The sequence below is a fragment of the Gallus gallus genome, chromosome 12, assembly GCF_016699485.2.
Source record: "Gallus gallus isolate bGalGal1 chromosome 12, bGalGal1.mat.broiler.GRCg7b, whole genome shotgun sequence".
Taxonomy (NCBI): domain Eukaryota; kingdom Metazoa; phylum Chordata; class Aves; order Galliformes; family Phasianidae; genus Gallus; species Gallus gallus.
In genome coordinates this window covers 10,418,007-10,442,656 of record NC_052543.1, presented here as the reverse complement: position 1 = coordinate 10,442,656, position 24,650 = coordinate 10,418,007, and the positions used below count along the sequence as shown (strand labels likewise).

At 43.9% G+C, this 24,650-nt stretch overlaps 1 long non-coding RNA gene across 1 annotated transcript in view; it reads left to right on the top strand.

Moving 5' to 3' along the window:
• The first annotated feature begins 768 nt into the window (after positions 1 to 768).
• Positions 769 to 24,650, top strand: part of LOC107054435 — an 85,241-nt gene continuing 61,359 nt past the window's right edge. The window contains exon 1 of the long non-coding RNA XR_006931292.1: positions 769 to 837. This is a non-coding gene — a long non-coding RNA (uncharacterized LOC107054435). The remainder of the gene's footprint in view (positions 838 to 24,650) is intronic.

Sequence of the window (24,650 nt, the reverse complement as noted above, 5' to 3'; positions counted from 1 at the left end):
GCCGTTGGCTTGGTGGGATTAATTAATTTCCACATTGTCACTGCCTCCAATTAACTCTGAGGCTGCAGGCTGGGACCTGCTGGGTTTTGGTGGGGAAGGATCGGCAGGGTAATGAAGGCTGGTATGTGGGAGCTGCTTGGCAGCACAGGGGCAGGGTCTCATCTGCATGTATGGGAAGAGAAATGTGTCTGGAAGGAAGTAAAAATACAATACCAGTATAGCAGTGCAAAGTCACACAGTTGGATGCTACACAAGTAAGAATTTCTTTTGCAGTGCTGGGGGAAAGAGGGACACTTTTGGAAATATTTCTCTTGGTAGATACAGTCACAAGAAGAAAACTCATCAGCACAAGTGGTTGCAAAGAAACAGGGAAATGTGCTGCCCAGGGAGGTGGCGGAGTCACCATCCCTGGAGGTGTTCAAGAACGGCAGAGATGTGGCACTGAGGAACGTGGTCAGTTGGCAGAGTGGGGATGGGTTGGGGTTGGACTGGATGATCTTAATGGATCTATGGCTCTATGATACTGATGGCACTGTACAAGACAGTAGTAAGACTGCACATTAGATATTTTGTATAGATCATAGTTATTATCAGGTCAAAATAGGTTACACTGAGAAAGGCAGCATACTGGAAATGCTAAGTCATGGCTTGAACCACTGATTGAGCACCTGGTGGGAAGGCAGGGCCAACCCAGGGGAGCTCAGGTGCATGCAATGCAGCTGAGTGCCTGGAAGGGGTGGAGCCAGGATCCACCCCTTCCCAGACCTCATTTTAGGGTTGGCAGTGGAGGCATGGGTATCATGATGGAGATTCCTGCATAGCTGCGGCTTTCTGAAGGTAAGCAGTTTCTCTTTTATTTCTCTGCCCGTGGTTGTTGTGTTTCAGCAAACTCTCACTTGTTGCTACCTAGGACCTTGCTGCCCTGCTGCTATTGCTGTGCTTGCCATTGTGTTACAGGCACTGAAATGCCTGTCAGATGTCTGTTGAGAGAAGGCTGTAAGCAGGACATGGTGGGTTTCAGTCTGTAGATTCCTGGTGTCACAAGGTCCCTGGGCTGTAAAATGTCCTCCAAAGAATTTTTTTTTTTTTTTTTTTTTGCTCCAAAACTGTGTTGTCATATGGATCAAGGAGAGAGATGAGACTTCTCTGTTGGTGTTGGATGGTATAAGACTGAAGGTGTGTTTTGCTCAGTGGCTCATGCTGCATTTTACTCCTATTGAGGAATGTACATCTGATCTGATACTAACCTTAAGCTGTGATAAATTCATCTTTATTACTGTTAACCATAACAACCAGTGTCTCAAGATGAAAAGGATATTTTAAATTTGAGGTTTAATTTAGCATCATCTAATGTGAAACTTGACAGTTGTTCATTGCGGGAAAGACAAGAAAAAAACACTGACAGTTGTGGGAATGTTGAAAGAAAACGTTGGATTTTAATCTACAGAGAGATCTATCAGGTATTTTATACAACTAACTGCTTAATGTGGCTAAAATCTCCAGAAGCTGCATGCGAGAATCCAGTTTATGAAAACTCTGGACTCTTTTTAGAACCAATCCAGTATCAGATCATAGGAGAGTGGGCAATGCTGCACTGATATGTCCAGAAATCTAATACAGGTTTTATTTCGTTTTCCTATTTGGAAAAGTACACTTGATCCATTCATCATAGATTTCTTTCACAGGGTAAGAAAGGATGATAGACATTCAGAAGTACAGCTCATCTCATCTTAATATGGACATTAGCATGAATGCCTGTGTCTCTTCTTGGCTGTAATTGGAGCCTGGGGTGCCAAGCTCAAATGGAAATCTCTGCCTTGCAGAAATAAGATCAAGCTAACTTCTTGCATGCTGTAGTCAAGAGTTGTATTTTTGCTTTATTTCTCAAGAAAGATAATCTTTTAATGCTGATCCTATTCTGAATTGCTCAGCATTGTTCCAGATGGGTGTCTGTGTGTTTCTCTTCAGAACTCCCTTTCCAAACCCATGAGTGTTGCACCTGTCTGGCTGCCTGCTGTGGGCCACCAGGTATCCTCATGACTGTTGCGGGTGCTGTTGCTTTTGGCACTCTCCCAGGCCCTAAGGGAGAAGAGCTGCAATGGTTACTCAACCCAGTAAGCTGCAGAGCTGGGCAAAGAACCCAGCTTCTCATCTGTAGATGGGGCTGTCCACATCACGCAAGGCATGCTCGTAGCTGAGTTGGGAGGTAGAAAGTCCTTGCTAAAGGAGAAGTGAGCTTTGGATTCTACTAAAAATGCACAGTTAAGAAATGACAATGTAACAGCCATTGAGCTGTGGGTGAGGCATTAAACCACTGTCATCTGAACTAGGTAAGAAACACTTGTGTTTAAATGAAAGCGTTTGCTCTTCCTTGGAAAATGAACGTTCAGAAGATCCCTGGGTTGAAGTGGGATGGTTCAAGGAGACAGTGTGAACAGCAATTTTTTTCCTTCAGCAGATCCCCATGTCCAGATCTGTCCCTCCATCCCTAAGCATAAGAAACCTTATTTGCAGTGAAAGATGACACGATGCAGAGACTGTAAAAAAGGTTATGCAAGAGCCCTGGGGATGGCTCAGGCACAAGGCAGCTCAGCAGGTCTGTACACCTGTATATACTGAAAGGAGCTCTGAGTCATAACCAGAGGGGTGGGTTGAGCTACACGTGAGCAAGTGTATATAATAATTTATTTATTGTTGGTTTAGTTGGATGAAAGAGTACTGAGGTGTGTCACTCAAATGGGACACCAAGAACTAGAGCTGTAGAGGCCAGTACTGATCGGATGGGAAGCACACAAGGTAGTGGTGTGAACCTTACACAGAGCCTGCTGTCCTACACAGTTTGTCCCCTGGCAGTTGTATATGCAATCACGCAAAAAATAAAATAAATCAAGAAACAGAGAGCTGTGTCAGCAAAAAAAAAAAAAAAAAAAAATTCTTTCTGCACAGGATGTTGGTTTTCCTTTATTGCCAGCTCCTCTGGATTCATATCAGGAAGTCTGGAAGCTGCACATCCCTAATGAAAAGCAGAATATATTCGTTATTAAATTTGAAATGTTCAAATGCAATTTGTTGCTAACAGATTTCAAGGTCTGTTTGAGTGATCCCCATGCAGCAAAGCCACTGCAATACAAAAAATGAAGTGATTCCAACTGAGGCTGGTGCTACATATGATTGTACCAGAACTTGCTCTGGGTTTGCTTTTTGCTCTCTCCAAGGCTGCTGATTCACCCTGAGTATGAAAGGCAATTTCTGCCCTCAGAAGGGTGGCTTCTTAATCTGCTCTTTCCTGCTGAGTTTAGCTGGAAGCTCATAGAAAATATTGTTTATATGCCTGGCAGTTGTTGGCATCTTTGTCATCAGTCAGGCACTGAAGTGATAATAGATAAGTATTAATTTCTACTATTAAGAAAAAAAATGCTTAATCTCCTACATATCTGTTTAGGGCTCGGTGTTTGAGAACAGAGGTACTATGAGCCTTGTCATCGCATCCCCTTTCTGTGTTCAGAGGTGTGTCAGGATCAGGCCCTGTTTCTCCTTCCAGTGTTTCACAAGTGGAGACTTGAGTGCCTCTTCTCCAGGAATGCCCAAGGATCTTCAGACCCTCTCTCCCAAGACTTGCCTGCACACCAGAAAAAGTCTTTCATTTCATTAAGCAATCACTTGGAAACAAATCTCAAACTGGCATCATTTGAAAGGAAACTTATCTTTCCCTCCAGGCTGTGGGTGCTCTTCAGGAATTCAAAGGGAAGTTGGGTGCTTACAAGATATTCCAATACCCTCCCTTTAAGAACTGCTGTAGAACTTGTCTGAGAATCAAACTGCTCAAGTTGAGAATGCAATGCGTTCAAACTCGGAGAAGATAAAATACAAATAAAAGTGAGTATTTACGAAGTCTGACTAGACAACACAGTAGCAGGTGAAGAAAGGCAAGAAAAGGTCTCTTAATCCTGTAATCCAGAGACCAGGCCTACAAAGTCCCTTTCTTTCCCTGCATTTTAAGTTCCTCTCAGGCAGCACTACTGGTGAGATCTGTAGTGAGGGCCTGGTGGTACGGCTTGTCTGAAAGTGGAACTTCTGGGGAAAACATAATGGCAATGCAATCCAGACAAGCAAGTCTAGAGAGCACCAGCAGACAGCTTCAATATCCCCCTGTCTCTGCTCACTGGGAAGCTTTATTCATGAAATGCCTCTTATTTTAAACTAAAGCAGTGCCTATTATCTGGTCTCCAGACATCTCAGAACAATGTTTTTCCACAAAGCTGTAATCAAGAGTGCTGTACTTCTGCAGGCCTCATAGCTCTCTCTATTGCTGGAAAATTGGGGGTTGCTTTTTAAGTTGCTGACTGGAAGCAGGGGATGTATTTCCACTTATCCCAGCAGGAACGCTTTAGGCCCAAGCTACATTAGGAGAAATACTCTGAGGCATCTTAAATTTTGAAGCCGTCTTCCATTTATTCATCATGAAAATTATTCTCTTGTTAAACTGGAGAAGTCAATTTGTCTGGTAAATATGTGGATGGAACCATCACAGCCTTCACAGAGGAAAAGATTAGCGTGGACTGGAGGGGTGATGCCTGAAAGATGGCTGCCCTGGGCCTGCGCTCTGAGGAGACACAATCCACTGAGGCAACCAGAATTCACATGACCGCATCAGGATGGCACCAAGCCAGAGACAATTCACTGTCTGACAGGCTGGGTTTGTTTAGCTGCCTGGGCTCCATGCAGTGAGGTGGGTGCTGGTCAGCTTGGGTGTGCTGAATAAACACACACCAGCTGGGCTGTGTACACCTGCAGCCCTGTTCTCCTTCTACCAGCCACTCACTCTGATGGGAGGGAAGAAACATGTCTTGTTTTCCCTCCCATGTTGTTAGTGTTTGTCAGAGGATTTGAAAAGGAAAGAACGCTGCAGCGATGTGGAGGTTGGATTCTTTTCCCATATAATAGCAGTAGGATGAGAGATATCGATCTTATGTTGCTCCAGGGTAGGTTCAGGTTGGATATTAGGAAAAAAAATCTTCTCAAAAAGAGTGGTGAAGCATTGGGGTGAGCTGCCCAGGGAGTGATGCAATCATCGCCCTTGGTAGTGTTCAAGAACAGGGCAGATATGCCTCCGAGGGATGCAATCCAGAGCTGTCAGAGGCATGGGTTGATGCTTGGACTAGATGATCACAGTGGACTTTTCCAACCTTACCAATTCTATGATTCTATGCAAACTACCCATCTTCCCATTCATGCTTTGCAGAGCAGTTTGAGCTTCATGGACACAAAAAATACCAGGAGAAGAAATACCTCCCCCCTTCTACAACTTCTCAGCATTCAAGAGAACACTCAGTAGATCGGTGTCCCATGGCCTCAGAGCACTATGTGAGGCTTAATGGCTGGGCTTCCCTCGCTGCTCTTGAAACAAAGAAAACACACCCAGGTCACTAATGCTTCAATCTCAGGGCTCACTTTATAATGGGTTCATGAGATGGGCTGTTAGGGTAGAGTTAACCAGGGATCAAGAGACAAAAGCCAGTTGATTTGTGACTCCCTTTCATCAACAGAAATACAAAAGGAGTGCTTTTTCCCCCCAAATTCTGTGTTTTCAAAGGAAATTCAAACCTTGGAATGTGATAGCCACAAGCAGAGATACTTAATTATGCTGCTATGTTGTCTCCTGCAATTTAGACTTCAACCACTTCATAGTCTCACTGTTTCTGTAAGTAAGACCTCCTGCTCACCTCCTTCTCTGGGGGTTTCTTCCTCAGGAGAACGGGCAGCAGTGCTGCCAGGAGTTTCTGCTGTGCCCCACCACAAAGGAGACAGGAATTTGAGGCACTCATGGCCACAGTAGGGAAACAGGATGAGAGACGCTCTGTCAAAATCCCCTGTGTGGCAACATTTCCCAATTAAAGTATTTTAATAGAGACAAACACATACACACGGGGGATCGGATCCTTTTATTTTTGGCTGAAATATTTAGGGTTGCAGTCAAAATGTTTTCATTTTTTAATATTTGTTTTTCTGAGGAATAATTGAAGTTTTTGCTGCAAAGCAGATCTTCACACAATAAACATGTCTTTAAAAAATACAAAACAAAACAGTTTAGAGGGAAGATTTTCAACCATCTGTCTGGCTGAAGGACTATTGAAGAGGGAATACCCGGAGTTTGTGTAGATTTTTTGCAACTCTTTAAAATCCATTAAAAAGCAGAAGCTTTGGCTCATGTGAGAGAAGGTGTTTCCCTTTCACAGGAAGGGAAACAAAGCAGCAGGGTCATGTGAAATGCCAGAGTCAAAGGAAAGCAGTTCTAAAATAACCATGAAAAACGTCAGTATATCATTCTGCTCTGCTTTCCCGTGGGGTACTGCTGACTTTCCTTGAAAAGAGAAGGGACTGTGCTGCCCCACTGCTGTGAAATAACGTTGTTATCCATCATCACCTTTATTGAAATAAGCAGGACTATTTGTGCAGTGGGCTGCAAGCATCAGCATCCACATCTGGTCTGAACAGCTCCATAGAAATTCCCCTACACCACGGAGCCATGGGTTGGTTCAGGTGCGCATGTGAAGGAGAACAAATAGCAGCAACTGGTGGTTTCTGCCCGTGGCTGGCAGCCAAGGCGTTGATTATCATCACGCAAGCAAAGGATCAGCTCATCAGGGGCTTGTTTCTCTGCACTGCTAAGGAGCTTAGTGCAATAGAGGTTAGCTTGATTCCAGGCACAACAGCCAAACTGGCAATGCGGACTCCTCCTCTCCTTTTCTCCTGGGCTACCCCCTCTGTTAGCATAAATCCTTACCTCAGGGCCCAGAGGCGGTGGGTGAAATACAGCAGACCCTCCTCTACCCTCTCTGTCAGGCTGCTTTCTGTGGTTTAGCCCTTCCAAAAAATAAAAGGAGGAGGGGAGAATCTCTAAACATTTTCTATTTCAGAACAGATTTCATCTTCCATAGAAAGTAATACTGCCTCCAGCCATGTGTAACTTATTTTTTATCCAACGGAGTATATGGGCTTATAACTAGATCCTGATAGGAACCCGGGTTTAAAACATTATTCACAGCAGGTTATTTGATCTTTATTTGCTGAATGCACTCAGCTGAATCCCTATCTCCAAACAATATGAGAAATAAAATGCCGGGCATGCTTCATTGGCCAGCCAGCTCATCTTGATTTGCAGAGACGACTACATCCCTCTCAGCAGTTTCAGAAACATACTGTATCCTAGGCACTAAGATGGAGCTTTTCTTTCCTCTTTTCCCACCTGAACACTTATCCCTTCTTGCTTTTTTCCCTTCCCCAATTAGGGGCTTTAAAAAACACACCAGCCCAGCCCTTTTCTTTCCTTTTACCAGGGCTTTTGGGAAATTGTGCTTCCTTCTGCATACGTTGAGACGCTCATTCTAAACCACTTGCCATCTGTGCTTGTGCAGAAGGTCAGATGATGATAACCTGCTCAGAAAGACAGAGGACTTTGTGGTCACCTCAGGAAAAGTGGGTTGGAGGAGACTTTGAGATCCCTGCAAAATGATTGCTACTTCATTTAATTAATATCATCATAGAATCATTTGAGTTGGAAGTGGCTGTTAAAGGTCATCTGGTCTAACTCCCCTGCACTGAACAGGGACACCCACAGCTCCATCAGATGCTCAGAGCCCATCCAGCCTGATCTTGGCTGTCTCCAGGGACGGGGCACCACCACATCCATGACATAGCTGATGTGACGTATGTTAAGGCTGACCCTCTTTCTACCACATCAGCTTTGCAGCAGCTTCTTGACAAACCAAATAAAAAGTGGACTTGGACATCACTTTCTTTCAAGAAAGCCCCTGATGACTATGAACCAAATTCATTACTAGGCAGGACAGGGAAGGCTTTGGCTGTCCTAAAAGAGAAACCAGAGATGCTCAGGGAGTGAGGCTGAGCTGTGCGCAAGGAGGTCAGGTTCTTCATTCCCTTTGACTTTTGATGAGATATGCCTTTGAAAACCCTCCCTCTGATATCCTGAGATGAAAGTCTCCAGCTTCCAGACCAGAGCCCAAGCACAAAATATACTTCAGAAACTCCACTGTGGAGGGTCCTGCTGTGGCAGGGCTTTGGGGACGGTATGCAAGTCCTTGGCAGACATCGCTGCAGCGGGACCGTGTCATGAAACTGGCCAGCTTTTTGCACCATTTATCTCAGATACAGCAGGCCAGGGCTGCTTTTTCACATGAATGCCAATAGCTCTTCTGTTCCCTCCCCCTGGACGCATTTCAAAGCCCATCAGACCATCAGAACTAGCTCCTCCTGCTTCCCTTTCAAGGCATGTCATGAGGCCATCTTGCTTGCGGGCAGTGCGTAGGTTATGTTCATTTTCCCTGGATGAGCACAGAGCAGGGTCGTTGACCCAGCTGAATGTTCCTGCACATAAACACATATTAAAACCACCCCCCGTTGTCATTAACTGACTCGCTGTACTGTGCAATGTGGCAGATTTGGCCCTGTCCTCCTTCACGTATAGCTCAGGACTGTCAACAAACCTGAACTGAGGCAGCAGTGACCGTGACGGCTCTGTGGTGAGAGGGCAGCCACTTAGGGTGTATGTGTTTCAGCAGGGAGGGAGGGGGAGATTCAGGGAGGCGAGGATTGGATGTCTCACTTTTATTTCCTAGTAATTAACCCTGGAAAAGAGAAGAGAAAAAAAGAAAAAGAAACACAAACCAAACAGCCCGGGATGCAGCTTTGCATGGATGGATTAGAGTCACAGTTGGCCTATCCCCTTGGGAACACTGCTCTGCTATTAATAAATAGATAAACAAGCCTTTTTATTTATTTATTTTCCCCTCTCTCTCCTGTTCCTTTGATTTCTCTTCTGCTTCAGGGAGTGCTGCTCCCATCCGCCAGCTCTGCAGAGGCAGTGTTTGCAAAGGGAGCGTGTGCAAGGGGCTGCTCTAGGAAAGGCAAAAATCAAGGGTGGAAAGAGTGAGGGGGAAAACTGGGCAGAAAATGATTTTAACCATTTCTAGCAATCTCATCGCCTAGCAGGACTGGCAGAAGCAATGTTCTTCATTTATTCCTCTTGCACAGCTGCAGGTCTGGTTCCCATGGGCTTCCTCTGACTCTGTGAGGCCATCCCATCCTTGTCTATCCCTCACCACTCCTGGGGCAGCTGTCTGGAGCCCCCTCACTGAGCTGGAGACAGCTTCTGGCTTTATGGGGTCCGCTTGGGATTAGGGGTTGTCAGGCAGAGCAGGTGGAGAAGAGTCATGCACTGAGGAGAAGCTAATTGCCCGCGTTCACACAGGGTGATGTTTGTATCTAAAGCATCAGCAGAATGCAGCGGATCTCCATGATTCAAGAAAACACAGAGTGATGTCAATCAATGTCAGGTTACTTGCTTTGGAGGAGATTTTGCCAGTTTTGTGGGCAGGAGCGGGAACGAATTGAGCTGCAGCTGCAGTAGTTCTCAATACCTGAAAAACATTTCACAAAGCTCCTAAATTAATGGTGAAAAGTATTTGTCAGGCTGCTTTGCTTGATACTTTGAACAGGGAAAAAAATGCAGACTAAATGGGAGAGCAAACACAGAACTGATGTCAGGCTATGCACACTCCTTGTGTACATGTTCTGGTGATCATCTCACCAGTGCCTCTGGCCTTCACCTAAGAGATTTAGCTTCTGAAGGGACAAGAATGATTTGGAGAAGGTCAGAGCTTGATATGATACTGCTTTTTGTACTGTACTTTTTAAAAAAGGTTGGAAATAAAAGCACTTTCTGCTTTTTGTTCTCAGCAGAAGGGAGAGCAGCAGTGGACACTGCTGCTGAGGTGTTAATGGTGGCATTACCTAGAGAGGGGCAGCCAAAACAGGATGTGTAAAACCCCACCCAGGCTGCCCTTTAATTTGCTGTTACATGGAGTGGAAGATTTGAAAGCATATTTCTGGGTAATTAATTCAAAGAGTGATTCTAATGGCTAACGTTGTCAGTTTTGACTGCAAGGGAGGTCTGGGGCTGGAGCAGGCAGTGAAGGGGAAGGAAAATGCTTGGAGGTCACCGGCAGATGTTAAAATATTTTGACAACCCACATCCACGAGGCTAACGTAGCGAAATGCTTTGGCCAGCACCTTCCAAGAGGTCTGAAACTGAATCAATTTGTTTTTCTCCTGTATAGCATACATGGCTTGGACACTGGCTTGTCCGTAAATCACCATTCTCCATCTGGTCAGCAGCACTATCAATCACTCCCCGCACCCACCACCCTACTCTCTGTGCCACTGCAGAACCACCGATAAGAGGGATTTGGAGTCTCTTGAATTTAACTCCCAAATTTTCCGTGACACGTAGGGTAAGCTCTGCCTTCATCTCCACTGATTATTAAAGTCAGTGCGACAAAGGTCCTGCACCTGTGTATGGAAATATACCTGATCTGTGGTGCTGGGGAAATGAAATTAGGAAGCTCTATTCATGGTGTTATTATCTCTGGCTGCTTGGAAGGATTTAATCAAACTGCTGCAGCTTGCTGATGAGGATGTCCGCAGCTTGCGAGTTTGGTTCCCCTGCACTTCATCTCTCTGTGGCATTTACTAAACCCCTCCATCCTACCCCAGTGGGCTTGGAGTCAAACACAGCATTTGCAAAGGATTTGCTGGGGAGCATTCTGCTGAGGTTTTTCAAAAGAGTTGGTCAGGAAGCTGGAGAGGCACAGCTCCTGGCAGTCGTGCTCACTGGCTTTCACTGCCTTTTTGTGCTTCAGAGAGCACTTGGAATAAACAGACAGGGAAAGAAAACTTGTGAATGCAGAAAATAACTGGGAGGATATTTGATTCGAGTTTGATTTCTGAAACAAGGTTTGGGTCAAGACTTACTCTTTTTGATCTCCTCTGCTTGTATCCAGAGATGGATTCATTCCTGCTATGTACCATTTCAACCCTTCTGCAATTCCTACACTTACTGTAACAGGGTGTGTTGGTAAATTGGAAAGCATATCCCTCATTTTCTGTCCTACACTTCTGTCATGCATGGAGAAATCTATTATTTTTCCACCCAGGCCTGCAGTGGCTGCACTTCAAGGTGGGTGAAGGCACACCATGTGCCTGTACCACTTGCAGATGCACACATGAGGTTGATTGGACCAAAGCTGGCAGATTTCCACTCCAATTAACCACATCCATTTTGTTCAGCTCTCTAAAAAGCAGAAAAAGAAAGACGTCTGTATGCAGGCATGGACATACATAGCATTACTGGTGCCAATATGCCCAGTGCAGAGCAACACAAAACCTGGAGCAGAGTTTCACCAGCCTGGGTCTCCCACAGTTTACCTTGTTACTAGGGTTGTGGCTGTCTGTTGGAAGCTGGTGTACCACTGGAGGTGTTGTACAGCACTAGAGATGTGCAAATCCATCCACAAAACAGATGTGCTTTTCCTTTGTATGCAAACTCTGTCACTTCATACATTAATTAGATAAACGCTTGCCCTGTTGGCTGATCAGCTATATTTGGGCACGCACCTGGACTTACAGCAGGGCTAAATTAAGCATAAGTCTCCACAGTCCAAAAGTTCTGATCATGTCAATTATATATATATACATTTTTTTTGAATTCTCTAACGCTCCCGATCCAATAAGGAAGAAGGCTGTGTGCTGGCAGTCTGTCTATCTGAACACATTCTTCATTATCAATGCTGCAGGATGGGAAGTGAACAGCAGCCATCTACATACATACGCAATTAAGCCATTCCTTACACAATAGCCACTTGCAGGTACCCCTGTAAAATCAATAGCCAGTGCTCTCAGATCAGCAGAAGTCATCGGTCCCTCTTTGCAGTCAGTAAATAGACTCTCCCTCTGGCCCCAAATGAAGGATGCAGGCAACAGAAGGCAGACGCAGCCCTTGCGCTCCCCTCTGAGCAGCTGCCAAAAAATCCTCTCTCCCCTCGTGTGATCATAATGGAAGGGACGGCTCTGCTGGGGTGTGCCGGCGCGTTCTGCCTCGCTGCCCAGCACGGGATGCTCTCCCTTCACGCTCCGCTGCCTTGGAGCTGCGCACAGGAGTTGCCTCCAGCAGCCCTTGCCAGCCCCTGGATATTTTGGACACTGAGTGCTGCATGAACAATAGGACTGCAGCTCTTGGCCAGGAGTCGAGGCCAAGCAAAGAGCTCCCAGACTGTGACCAGTAAAAAGGAGGAGAGATTTCCTTTAAGCGCTGTATCGTGAAGGGGACTTGGGTGGCTGGGAAGGGCTTCTCTCTTTCTCGCTTTTTGTTCTTGTCCAAGAGAAATCTTTGCCTGCTGAAGTAGTGCAAAAGCAACAAGTGCCCATTAAGGCTGTAAGATACACCCAAGACTTTGGTGTTAACTCACATTAAAGCTCTCCATGGCAATGGTGTGAATGCACGTAACGTCAAGTAGAAGCAGAGAGCTCATGGGATCAGAGAGGATTATAGTGGTCAGGGGAAGCAGGACAAGGAGGGCAGCTTTCATTCATTCCAGCCCCAAATATCTCTGCGGTTCTACCTTGCTCTGCAAAAGTCTCCCAGGTTCACTTGTTCCTCTGAGACTTCTTTCATCCTGCTTAGCAAGCTCACAGCTGCAGCTGCTGAAAGGTCTGAGCTGCATTAAAGCCTGCAGCTGGAGAGCAGATCTCCTACAACTGGGAGTATAAGGGGGAAGCCCAGGCTGAAGGAACCAGACCTGGCTGGGGTGATCCCACAAGGGGCTGCAGTCCCAGCTCCTGCTATGCTGAGACCCAAGAGAAGGGGATCCCAGCTGCTTGTGGGTGGGTAAGTAAAAGCATAATATTGTCGTGCTGCTATTATCTCCAGTGCCTTTAGAAATAACCCTTTATCCCAGCATCTGGGAGAGCAGCCCTCCTCGCTTGTTAATGTGCGTGCTTAAAACTGATGCCCTTAAACTTCTGCCAGTGCTGAAGTTAATGTATTGCCCTTTGCCATCTCAAGCGATGCTGTGCTGAGCTGATTCATGTCAGGACTGTATAATCAGAGATAGGGGAAAACTTGGAAAGTGGCTCTTAGGAGGTACCTCCTGGGTTGAGAGCAACTGCTTTTTATGTTTGAAAAACAGTGTTTTTCTGTGAAGAAAGAAAAAGTTATGTCTGCAAAACTTCTACAACTTAAAAATGACTTCAGGCTGTCTGTGAAATCCCCATACTCTCACTCACAAAGGACAAAATACCCTATGTCTGTCCAGAAAGAACAAGGGGAAGAGAGAGGAAAAGCCTTCTCCACCAGAACAGCGTACAGATGCTTTAGGAAGAGCTAGAATTTTTCTTCAGATGGAGGATGGATAAAATGCTAGTGTCAAGCCCAGATCCCAAGAGCAGCACCAAACCTATGATTAAGATGATTAATTTTGCTTTCTCATACACACCCCCGCCCTATACCCTGCTAAGGATATCAGCCAGTGCTTGTCAGACCAGCTCTGAGCCAGATGGGAGCAGATGCAGCTGAAGTGCTCGTAGCCTTGTCCTGATCTTGAGGCAATGTTGAGAGACACTGGGAATGAGGTGGACAAGATCTGCTTATCCTAACATAGTATAAAGAGTGGTACAGGATAATGAGCAATGTGGTTTACTGGGTATGGTGGGGGTGGTTTGATGGTTGGACATGATGGCCCTAGTGGTATTTTTCAACCTTAATGATTCTATGGGAAATCACACCTGTATGGGAGAGTCATGCTGCAGACAGTGCATGAGGACTGCTGTTTTGGGAATGGATAAATGGGCAGTGAGGATCCTGGAACGGCCTCACCAGAGACTGAAAAATGGCAAAACAGGAGAACACAGGCTGGCGTTGTGCCTCACTGGCAAAGCTCGTTGGCATGCTGGGGAATGGAGAAGCAGAGAATGATTTTGGCCAGGATTCAACATGCGCTAGAAGTGGTGTGCATGTGTGAGGGCTGGATAACCGAGGTTTGGCAGGTGTGGGAATAAAAAGCAGTTCTTTCTGTTCTGTTGCACAACCCAAAATTTCTTGGGGAGGAAAATAAGCATGAGGCAAATTCTTGGAGGAAGAAGGATTCTGGTCCCTGGGGAGGGGGAAAAGATCATTTGGGGTATGACTTAGAATGCTGCCTTTCAGGTGAAACAAATAACGCAGAACGTTTGACCCTTATTTCCTTAAAAACCTTTCTGAAGATTCATTTACTAAATGGAAAATGCTGTTTTGAAGCAAACAAAAAATCCTTTAGAAAACACTTCATAGCAAAACACCGTAACGTTTCCAAATATTTATTTCCCTTTGAAGGTGTTGTGATGCTGTGTGCAACACTTCCCTACAGCTTTGCCCTGCTCTTTTTATTCAGACTAAATCATTTTCTCAATGTAACCTTCGCAGTTTTAGTTCCCTTGAAGTTCTTCTTTTTGGGATGAATCTACAATTTTCTGAAAGTGTCTTTTCAGTTTTACTCCAGACTGAAGTAAATTAGCAGAGCCGTTTTGGGGAAGGAAATACTCCGTTTAGTTCCTGCTGTTAGAACTGCTGATGGCCTCCATTAACAAAACATCACTTTCATAAGACAGGGGCTCATCTGAAAGCACAGAGAAGGCCTGAAAACAGAGCTGAGGAATGATAAAAGAAAAAAAAAAAGCATAAAAAGGCTACTTACATTTATGGGATTTTTTAAATAGCATTTAGATGGAAAACTGATTCCCCTCTGCTGGTATTTTTTCTCAGACTATCTGAAATTTTGGGAGTTAAAGGGAGAAAAAAATCTTGTATTGCGCCATATATGCCAGAAGAAATGCAATACAATCTGATTTCGCTTCTTTCTCGCACGCCTGAATGTGCTCATTTTTGCTTACAAAAGGAAAGACACAAAAGAATGGTAAGAAAAGGAATCAGATGGTGCCGCCCGATACTGTTTCACAGCTAAAACGTGAAAACAAGCCCAGCTTCTTCTGCAGGCACTCAGGTCTCAAAGAAAAAAAAAAAGTTATTATTCTTTTTAAAGGGAATTCTCTTAAAGGGAAATAGCTCCAAATTCAATGAAAAGCGCCATTTATTACAACTGAGCAGAGCAGTTGCCTCCTGTGGCTGATGCAAGGTATGTGCTTGTCCCTTTAGCAGCACGAGTACCCAAATTTGCTCTGCATGTCTCCTAGCGCTGCTACATACCTTGCAGACAGACCCTAAAGGGGGATCTGCTCCCTGGGGCCTCACCTGTCAGTTACCCCCTCCTATAACCATGGACAGCATTGAGACACCTCAAGGTCCCACACCTGCTGGGACCATAGCTCCTCTTGCCAGTCCTGGGCTCTTCCCAGCTCCACGCTGGAGTTTGAGACCTAGATCAAGGTCAACAGAGCAAGATAGCCCACTGTGCACTGTGGAGGCTTTGCAGGTAACTGTGTGGCTCTCAGAAGTCTCAGCAATGAGGAAATCAAAGGGTGTTTTGTGCCGTGCAATCGTTGCATAAATGTAAACAATTTTACCTCCTCCTGTGTCTGAGTTTCTGGATATTTGACACAGTGCATAAGCACAAATAGATTCACCCCTCCCTCTCCAGGGCTATAGCTCCTCTCAATAGATGAGTTTCAAAGGAGCAAATCCCTCTAACACACTTTGAGGAAGGGAACTTTCCTCTTCCTCCCTTGCTGTTCCCACCTTTGACTCCAGAATTCAGTGGCTTTTTACTTCGTTTGGGTCAGGGTGAAGGTTAGGAGAATCCGTGGTCCTGATATCTTCTACTGTGAATCCTTTATGCCTTTCTTATATCTTGCGAAGTAACATACTACCATCAAGGACTGGGAAATGATTGTAGTTTTTAAGTTCTTCCTAGGCAAATGGCCATTTGCAGCGCTGTCTGTCTGCCATGTTGGAGAAACACACAGCAGTGCCCCATAACCAAACAAATGCCAGGCACACAACCTACTTCAGCCTGAAATCTCTACTTGCTGCATCACCATCCATTTGCTTTATAAACCTGGGCAAGTTATGGAGCACATCTGAGAAACGGGAAGCATGTGAGTGGTTATTCTTAGACACTTTGAAAGCTCCAAATGAAAAGTGGTTCAGGAGAACATACCAGTGTGTGAGGCTTTATCAGCTGTGGTTTTCTGAATAATCTGAATCACCACTGCTGAAAAACACTGCCTGCTGCCTCACTGTGCTCACATGCACTGTTTGGTCTCCATGAACATTCAGCAATCACTGATGAATGCCATTTTTTTTCTGCATGGAGGAATTTAATAGCACTCCTTTGCTTCATCTGTTGTACAGCAACAAAATGTAACAGAATATTGGTGGGAAGGTTCAGTCTCTACTGCCATACCACCAATGTCTGCCTCTGACATCGTGGGCCAATGTAATGAAATAGAAGGTATTAATTTTGGAGCAGCCCTCATAAGAAGATTAAGAAGCCTAAAGTAGTAAGAAGTATGTCCTAAAACATTCAACTATGAATCCTATCTTAAAAGGAACATCTACAAAGGACTTAGAACTGGAAAATAAGCATTGCAGTATTGGCCCTGGTGTCTCAAAGCAGAAAGGGATTGCTCCTAGATGAAGAGGCGGCAGAACTACCTCTACCAATCATACCAGCAACCTGACCTCCTGTCTTTTCCCTTTCACCACTTGTAGCAGGGCCTGGTAGCTTGCTGAACACCGGTGAGGGCATCCCGCCAGCTCTTAACTCTTTCTCCTCTGCTTTTTAGTTCCCACAGAGCAGAAGGAAAACAGGATAAAGACAAAGACATACAAGTGGAGCTCCTTGAACTTGATGGGTAAAAAAAAAAAAGTACCTTCAGGTGTAGTAAATAGGTGTAGTGAAGTAGGAACTCTTGCAAACACGGATCAGGGGAAAATTCTGCCCTGAAGTTCAGGAGGGCGAGAGTTACACCAGCAATTTGTAGAATATTTTATTGCCCAGATGGTGCCTTGAACATAAACTGTCAAAGTCATTACTCTGACTTTATTATCAGGGTTATGTTTTCTTTATTCCTTTTAATATTCCATATGCTGGTCATATAATACATTTCTTTGTATTCTTCTCCTCTTTTATTCTCTTTGTTTGTTCCATTCATAACTTATCACCTTCTGGTGGCAATTTAATTATTGGATCTATATTATTAGTTTCTTTTTTTTTAGAATATAATAAAAAATTTCAGTACAAAACACTGCAAGTAATTCAATTTCCATCAGTGAGGAAGGAAGTTAGATGCATTCAAATGAAAGAGGGGAGAGAACCTGACTATAGCATTTTTAATAATAATATAATAACACGTTGTGCTTTTTAGCATCTTCCATTTGGAGAATCTTGTAGCTTCATAATCATTAATATCGCCTAACTTTTCCTCTGCAGTTTTCATCTGTCATTTTCACAGCACTTTCTGAAGTTAAATCGGTATTCGCCTCTCTGCTCTGCAGCCAGGGTAAAAATGTGGAAGTGAATATGGCCAGCCAAAATTGCTTCTTGGTGAGATTCCAGGTGTCCTGGAATTCCAGACTCAAGTTCTTTCCATTAGATCCTGCTGTCGCCTAATACAAGCTGCTGTTGATAGCAGTTTGAAGGTTTGAGACAAAAACAGAGAAGTGGTTCTTCAGTTTGCCTGGGTTCCTGGAACTGATGGGCAGGGGCCCGGGTGCTCTGGATGCTGGAAATGGATGCAAAAGATTGCCTGAATAAACCCACAGAAGCAAAATCCATAAAGAGTCACTAAGTACAGAGTTGCCGCCTTGGACTCAGAAGCTCCCTGACCTACAAATAATTTGGTGCATTGTTTGAAGGAAGGTGGTTATGATGGCTCTATCCTCTTCCCAGGGCATCACACCAGAGATGACATACTGGGCTGGAGGTGATTTACAGCTTCACTGGCAAGTTAACCTGTAGAGAAGGGGGTCATCTTCTGACCCAGAAGGACCATGCCCTGCATGACTTGAAGCCTACATCTCACTGATGGGAGAAGCATTCTATCCAGGGCAAGGTCTCTCTTTTGCAGGCAGGTCCCTGTGTCTGTGTGGTGGCTCACTGACTTACCCACTGGTACAAGGATCCTTTAGATTGGGTCTATGGACTTAGATTCTAAGCAGGATACAATAGATTTTGCTATGCGTTCATTTCAATTTCTCTTCTCAGTGATAAGATGGAAAAAATTACATAAGAATTAGTTTTCACAAAATAGTGTATATGGTACTTCAAACTGGCATTTTTTGTCAACTCTAATTTCTTTGTCAAATAAGTAGGTTCTTGCTTTTGCTATCCATAAAGACAGTTTTGCTTCTGAGACTCCAAACTCAGCATTCAGAATGACAGAAGATGTTATTTTCTGATCACTGGAGTGTTTAGAGAAAGAGCTTTCCTTATTTTCCTTATTTTTTAAATACCAGCCAGTTTTCTTTTCTGTAGATCAAAGCTTTCATGACTTTTTTGTATGTTTGTTTATTTCCTTGTGCAGTTGTTTCTCAGGGTCAGAAATGATTTAGGATGCAAAGGAGAAAAATAAATCACTTTTTTTTTTTTTTCCCTTTAGCTTTTTAAATGAAATTACTATAAACATTTTCAAGCCCAAAATTAACACACAAACTCAAATCACCCACAAAAAACTGGGGGGGAAGGAGGGAGAAGGAAAGACAAAAAAAACCCAACTAGAAACACATTCATGGAACAAGCATGTGTGTAGCAGATCTTTTTTATTTTTTTTATTACCAGGGAATTATTGTATCTGCGAGCCAAAACAACAGCACTCCCTGATGCCAACTCCAGCTGTTCCTCCCTTGTAAAATTTATGAGCTGTTTTCAAGAGCCTGAATAGATCTTGTGATGGAACTTCAGCATAGTCACAAAGATATTTTTAATTGCTGCGATGTTGTCAGGTTTCCCTGTGACACAAAGCGTGCTGTTAGTTGGCTGATTAGAAAGTGTGCTCCTGGAGATGCCAGCCTGCCGGGTCACTGAGCTAAAGGAAGAAGTCCAGCCAGACTTCAGATTTACTCCAAATCCTTGCTGGGAACACCAACAAATGGGCTGATATAGGCAGGCTGAAGTAGTTTTAAACAAATGAGTGCACTAGTGGGAGAGTTTGGTATCTTTCCACTGGGATCTTCACAGAGCTCCAAGTGGCATCTCACAATGTAGGCAACTGCATGTCAGTACTCATGCTCTATGAGGGATTCTGGCTGAGCTTGTGGTAGAGAGAGGAGTCTGGCATCAGCCCAAAACATCTCACTTTTCTTTCTTTAGGTTCTGATGTAAAAATGATGTCCTGAACACAATTTGTCAGTAGAAGTCATTTAGCAGGTGTCGTGGAAATAAGAATTTTATCTCACCTAATCAACATTCAGATTTCACAATTATAATTTTATTTTATGTGTCTGGTTCCCCTAAGGAAAGACAAAATAATTTATAAAATCCTAGAAAAGACCATGGCTTCTGCATGAACAGACTATGCAGCAACATCACTTCAGGACTGATAGTCCAGCAAACCTTAAGTCAAGGTTGATATCACTGTGTTCAGCTAAATGGAGGCTTTTAGCTCAAGTGCTCCACCCTCTATACATGTTCCTCGACACCCAAAATGGATAGAGAAGCACAAATAGGTGACATGGACTATGTGGCCACTAACCAACAAGGCCTGTGCCATTTCTGAGCTTGTGACTTTATGACATTTTTGTGCCATAGAGATGTCAAACCTCTGAAGATCTCAAGACCTATAAGACAATACCCTTAAAATGTCTGCCAAGGACATAAAATTAGGGACATAAAAAGTTAAAGAGGAAATGGGAAAAGCAGTGGGATTATTAATTGCTACTATTTAAGCCAAGCTGTCTGTAGTATTAGGACCCTTTGTGGCTTGACATTTGTAGTCTCAGTAAATTAGAGTAATAAAAGAAATAGACCTCTCTGGACACAGGTAAAATTAGGTGTAATACCATAGGTTACTAGTTAGTTTATGGTCCCTCAGCCTAAGGCCTATGTTGCCATCCCCAGTTTGGCTCATGCAGAAGAGACAGGGATACATCCCCACAAGGGGCAAACTGGCCTAGTCAGCCTACAGAGAGAGTGGTGCTGACAGCAACAAAGTTAAAGGACTGATGTGGAAAATCGTGGCTTCATCCTCGCTTCCCCTTTGAGATGATTTGCATCCATAGGACTGCAAGGAGCAATCAACCCTTCTCTCTTGTCTATCGAACCGTAGAGCGTCTAATCCAAATCTCTGTTAATATTTCATTTGAGTTCAGTAGACTTTGGAGCCAGCCCCAGGCTCAGGCTTAGCATGTCTTTTTGGAAGCTCAGTATCTGATTATTATTAAGATGTGAGAGGCTCCTGTGAAGCAGAAGCCTAAGCATTCCTGTTGAACTGAGACTTGAAGCACTGAATGTGTGAAAAAGTAGATCTGTTGAGCTGAATCTTCCCCCATGCTCATGAAACTTAGTACTGCTCCAGGAACACAGGGAAGATATGGAAATGGTGCATTCAGGTGACTAGAGATATTTTAGCATGATATCATGTAGCCTGCAGTTCCCATTGTGACAATTTCCAGGAACTTGATGCTCTCTGGGACCTTGGCTAAGAGAAAGCTCAGGTGCTGTGCATATCCACAAGGGACTTGGCACTTGCTCTGAACTGCAGTGGTGGTGGAGTGTTTCCCCTGCTCCGTCTTGGTATATAAACAACACAAGAAATATAAGACTTAATGGCAGTAGATACTCAGTGGTCAAAGATGGATTTGAGTCCCTTACAGTGTATATCTTGGCTTGGCCTAAGAGTTTTCAAAGGAGTTGGGAAGTAAATAAGAAGACTCCTAAGCCACCTTCTTTTTAGTTTATTTTTTAATAGGCTTCATTGATATGTCTTGATGTAATTGATTAAGGACATTGTAACTTTGACCATCACACCAGTGCAGTCTATCCATAGCTGCTTGGTCTTTTTACTACAGTTTTGAGTTTGCTTAAAGGTATTGTGTGAGCTGTTTTGGAGCCTGTAATGAGTGATGGCATGTGGACTGAATGTAACGTTTCCTTCCTGAACTAGGAAATTACTGTATAGCAGTCACCAGAAACAATGACACCTTCCCTAATGTAAACTGGTGGAATCAGCATCCTCCAAAAAGACTGAGAGAGATGCATGAAGAGCTTGCCTCAGGCTAATGAAGTCACATTAGTGGGATGCCAAAAAGGAATCTTCATGTCCTGACCGTTTTAACTACAGGAGGACCACAAATCCTGTACGTGCTCAGGCAAACAGGCAGAGGCCTGTCATTAACAGTCTCAGACTTACACAGGTAGATGGTAAAGCAAGGAGTAGAGAGCCAGAGCTGTCTGTCCTATAAAAGAAGGATTAACAAAGAGTCTGTCAGTAGGAGCCTGCTAGTGAGAGATCCCCATAATGGCAGAGCAAGTGAATAGCGTGTGTTTAAAGAGCCCATAATCCTATATTTACACAACAGTCCTTAATGGCTCATTCAGAGCCATTGCAAAGAACCAAGTAAATAGTGTGGTTAGAAAGTCTGTTACTTTATATTTACTCACTAGACCGTCTGCTGTGGGAGCTGTGAATGTCGTGGAGAGCTAAAAGGAACATTCTTTTGATTTTGATTTTTTTATTTTTTGGCTATGAAAAGCTAGCTAATAATGATACTGAAAACCACTTTCAATAGGAACTATACCTTCACTTTGCACCAGTGAAGGAGAACAACCATTAGTACACTTTGTCAAGGAAAGGGATGCATTTATCATCACCTGGAGTCTTTTCATAGAGGCTGGATGTGTTCTAAAAGATACACTCTTATTCAGCAAGACGTTATTGAACTCAATAGCACTCACCTGTGTGGAGGGGAAAACTCATTCTCTTCACTGCAAGAACTAAGAGGGTATAAAATGGTCTTTATTATGTATATACTATTCAAATGATCTAAAAAAAACTGAACTACATTTGAGAAAGGACACTAAATTTATTCTATCAAATGTTTATTCATGTAAACACAAATATCTTTATTAAAGCCAAATCTATACACACAAATTACAGTGAAGCAGACAGCTGATGAGCATGTGAAAATGAAGGTGACATTAAATATTTGTAGATTTGCATTGCAAATAATTGCATTGCAAAAAACCAAACTTAGTGGTCAGTTATGAAGCAAACCATATATCTTGCAAAGTCCACTCAAACATAAAAAAGTCACAGAAGAAGCCAAAGCCTTCTGTTAATACCTACTATTTTAGACTTCTGGAAGTCTGCTCAAGATCCTATTTGAACCTTAAAATTGATCCTCAAAATTTGATTTTTTGAAAAAATCATGATTTTTTCTTTTTGTTTGTGATTGTCTACACAGATCATTAAATCTATTTATTATACACAGTGACTCACACAATGTTTGTCAATAATACTTTGTTTGCAAATTGGTCAAAAATTGTGATTAGAAGGAAGAAAGGAGGAATCCTGTGCTTTTACTGCTGATTAACTACAAAAGCCATGTGGTCAGCATGGGATGACATATTAACAAAGCACCATATGTTTAATAACTGAATGTATTTAAAAATTCTTTTCAGAGAACTGTTTAGGTCAATCTAGCTGAGGACAAAGGTGCTTTTTCCTTATGTTAGAGGAAATGACAAAATGCAGTTAAGGCTGTACCTCATAGCTGTGTAAGGTCACACACCACTCAGTGTGCCCAGAGAGGGTGACATAGAGTGGCTTCATCCACATGAAAAAAGAGGATAAGACTGAAGGCAAATGTCTTCCTGAGTCTTCCCATGTCTGGGGACCTAAAACTTGAAGCTGCTACAACTACATCAATGTTATCTTGTTCTAAGAGATCTGATGAAGCTTCACACTGATGTAATCTTGTTTCCTTCCCCAAGCATTCATGCTACCAGAATTTGAGATAAAAAGTACACCATGAGAACAAAAGGAAATAGATCAAGAATATGTCAAATTGGCATTTCCTATCAAAATGGAATAGCTCTTTGTGAGAAAAAGATATATTGTGGAACTTGCAGTTTATATAATAATCTTATTGATGCTTGAAAAGATAGTCATAGACCAGAGATGAGGAGTCAGAAATAGCACTCAGGACTTTCCTGCTGAAAGATCCAAAGCCTGTAAAACTTCACCCAGTGCCAAGAGAACAAAATTATGCCAGGACGTTGAGCAGTGTTGCAATGAAAGTAAATCTTCTGTTGTATATATTTGTATAAGGGTAGCAGCCCTTACCCTTAATTTCTGCCTTGCCACTCTTAAAAGGTTTGGCTCTATGGCAGCAGAGGGAATGAGGCTGGAGCAGCTGTTCTGAAGCATTTCTTTCCAGTACGACCTTTTCCTCCTGCTGCTTTGTTTTTTCCCCCTGAGCTGACATGAAAGGACTCATCTGAAAGTGCAGCCCAAACATCTCTATCAGCATAGACAGAGCCTGGGGGCACGCAGGCTCCCTGGGTGCAGGGCTGTTCAGGAGGTTTGTATGTGCCTGAACTCCTCCGCCCTTGTGCAAACGGGCACCCACGTGTGAGCGGTGAGAACTTGCAGTTCTGACTGTGAATAAATCCTGGAGTGAAATGGGAAGATAGGCCAAGTCCTATCCCTGCTGCCCTGACTACATGGCTGTCCCTACCTTTCACAACTGGACTGTTCTAAAGGGTTTAGCGAAATCAGACAGCTGGCCCAGATCTCACTGTCCTCAGCAAGGCCTTTTATATAATGAAGCAGTTATTGTTTCCTTACATTTCTTGAATTGAAAAGGCAAAAGCTAATGGCATAACCAGGCAAAAGGATGGCAGGACGGGCCTGGCGCTCAGCACGTGGAGGTCGGCGCTCGCTTTGCACGCTGACCCATACCGCAGCCTAGGCCAAGGGCACTTCCAACCCTTCAGAGCTGCTCAAAGTGCTGCTGTATTGGCAGGCTGCCATGGACACAGAGGGCGTGATTAGCTAGCCACAGTATCATAAGATGAAGAGAAATTTTGCTGTTTTTGGCTTTTCCTCCCTCTGACACACTGGGGAGCTCTGCGGCCAGGCCTACAACCCCCAGCACTGGGTGGTATGGCCTCCAGCTCCCACAGCCACCTCACAGCTCAGAGCGCAGTGAGGGCTGCATAGGGCCAGATGGAAGTCCCACATTTGTCCCCTTCTGGAGGCTGCTGCCAGTGCCATGGTCTGACAGACTGGAGGACACAATCCATACAACTAATGAGTGCCTTCAGAGATTTCCCCTTCCCCTCTGCTCTGTGCCCCCAGCTCAAAAGGGGAAGAAAAGTGATAGCCCACTTGCAGCCTTTGCAAGGCTGTTCTGCAATTAGCTGTGCCTTGTTTGATTGCCTTTTCCAAACACTGGACTGGATCCTCTCCCACCAGGCCCAGTGGCCAACCAGACCTGCTGGAGCCAACCCGTATGGCCTGCTGGCTTTCACATTTCATGTGGACTTTCAGGTTTCTCAGTGTCATCAAGACACTGGCTCGGTGGCATCTGTGGTTCTTCACTCAGGCTCTTTAACTAATTAAATGTTTTAAGATGCCATGATATAGACACAAGCAATTTCTATGAACTGGTATCATTAATTTAAACTCCATTCCAGCAGAGCATGCTGCAATGTTTCGGGCTATTAGCCAATCACTAATACAGACGACGGAATAGTTAATACAAGTTCATTCAAATCCAAGACATATTTTGATGTGCTGAATAGCTTTAATTCTCCCAAAGCTGATCAAATAATAATAATAACAACAGTAACAATAACAAT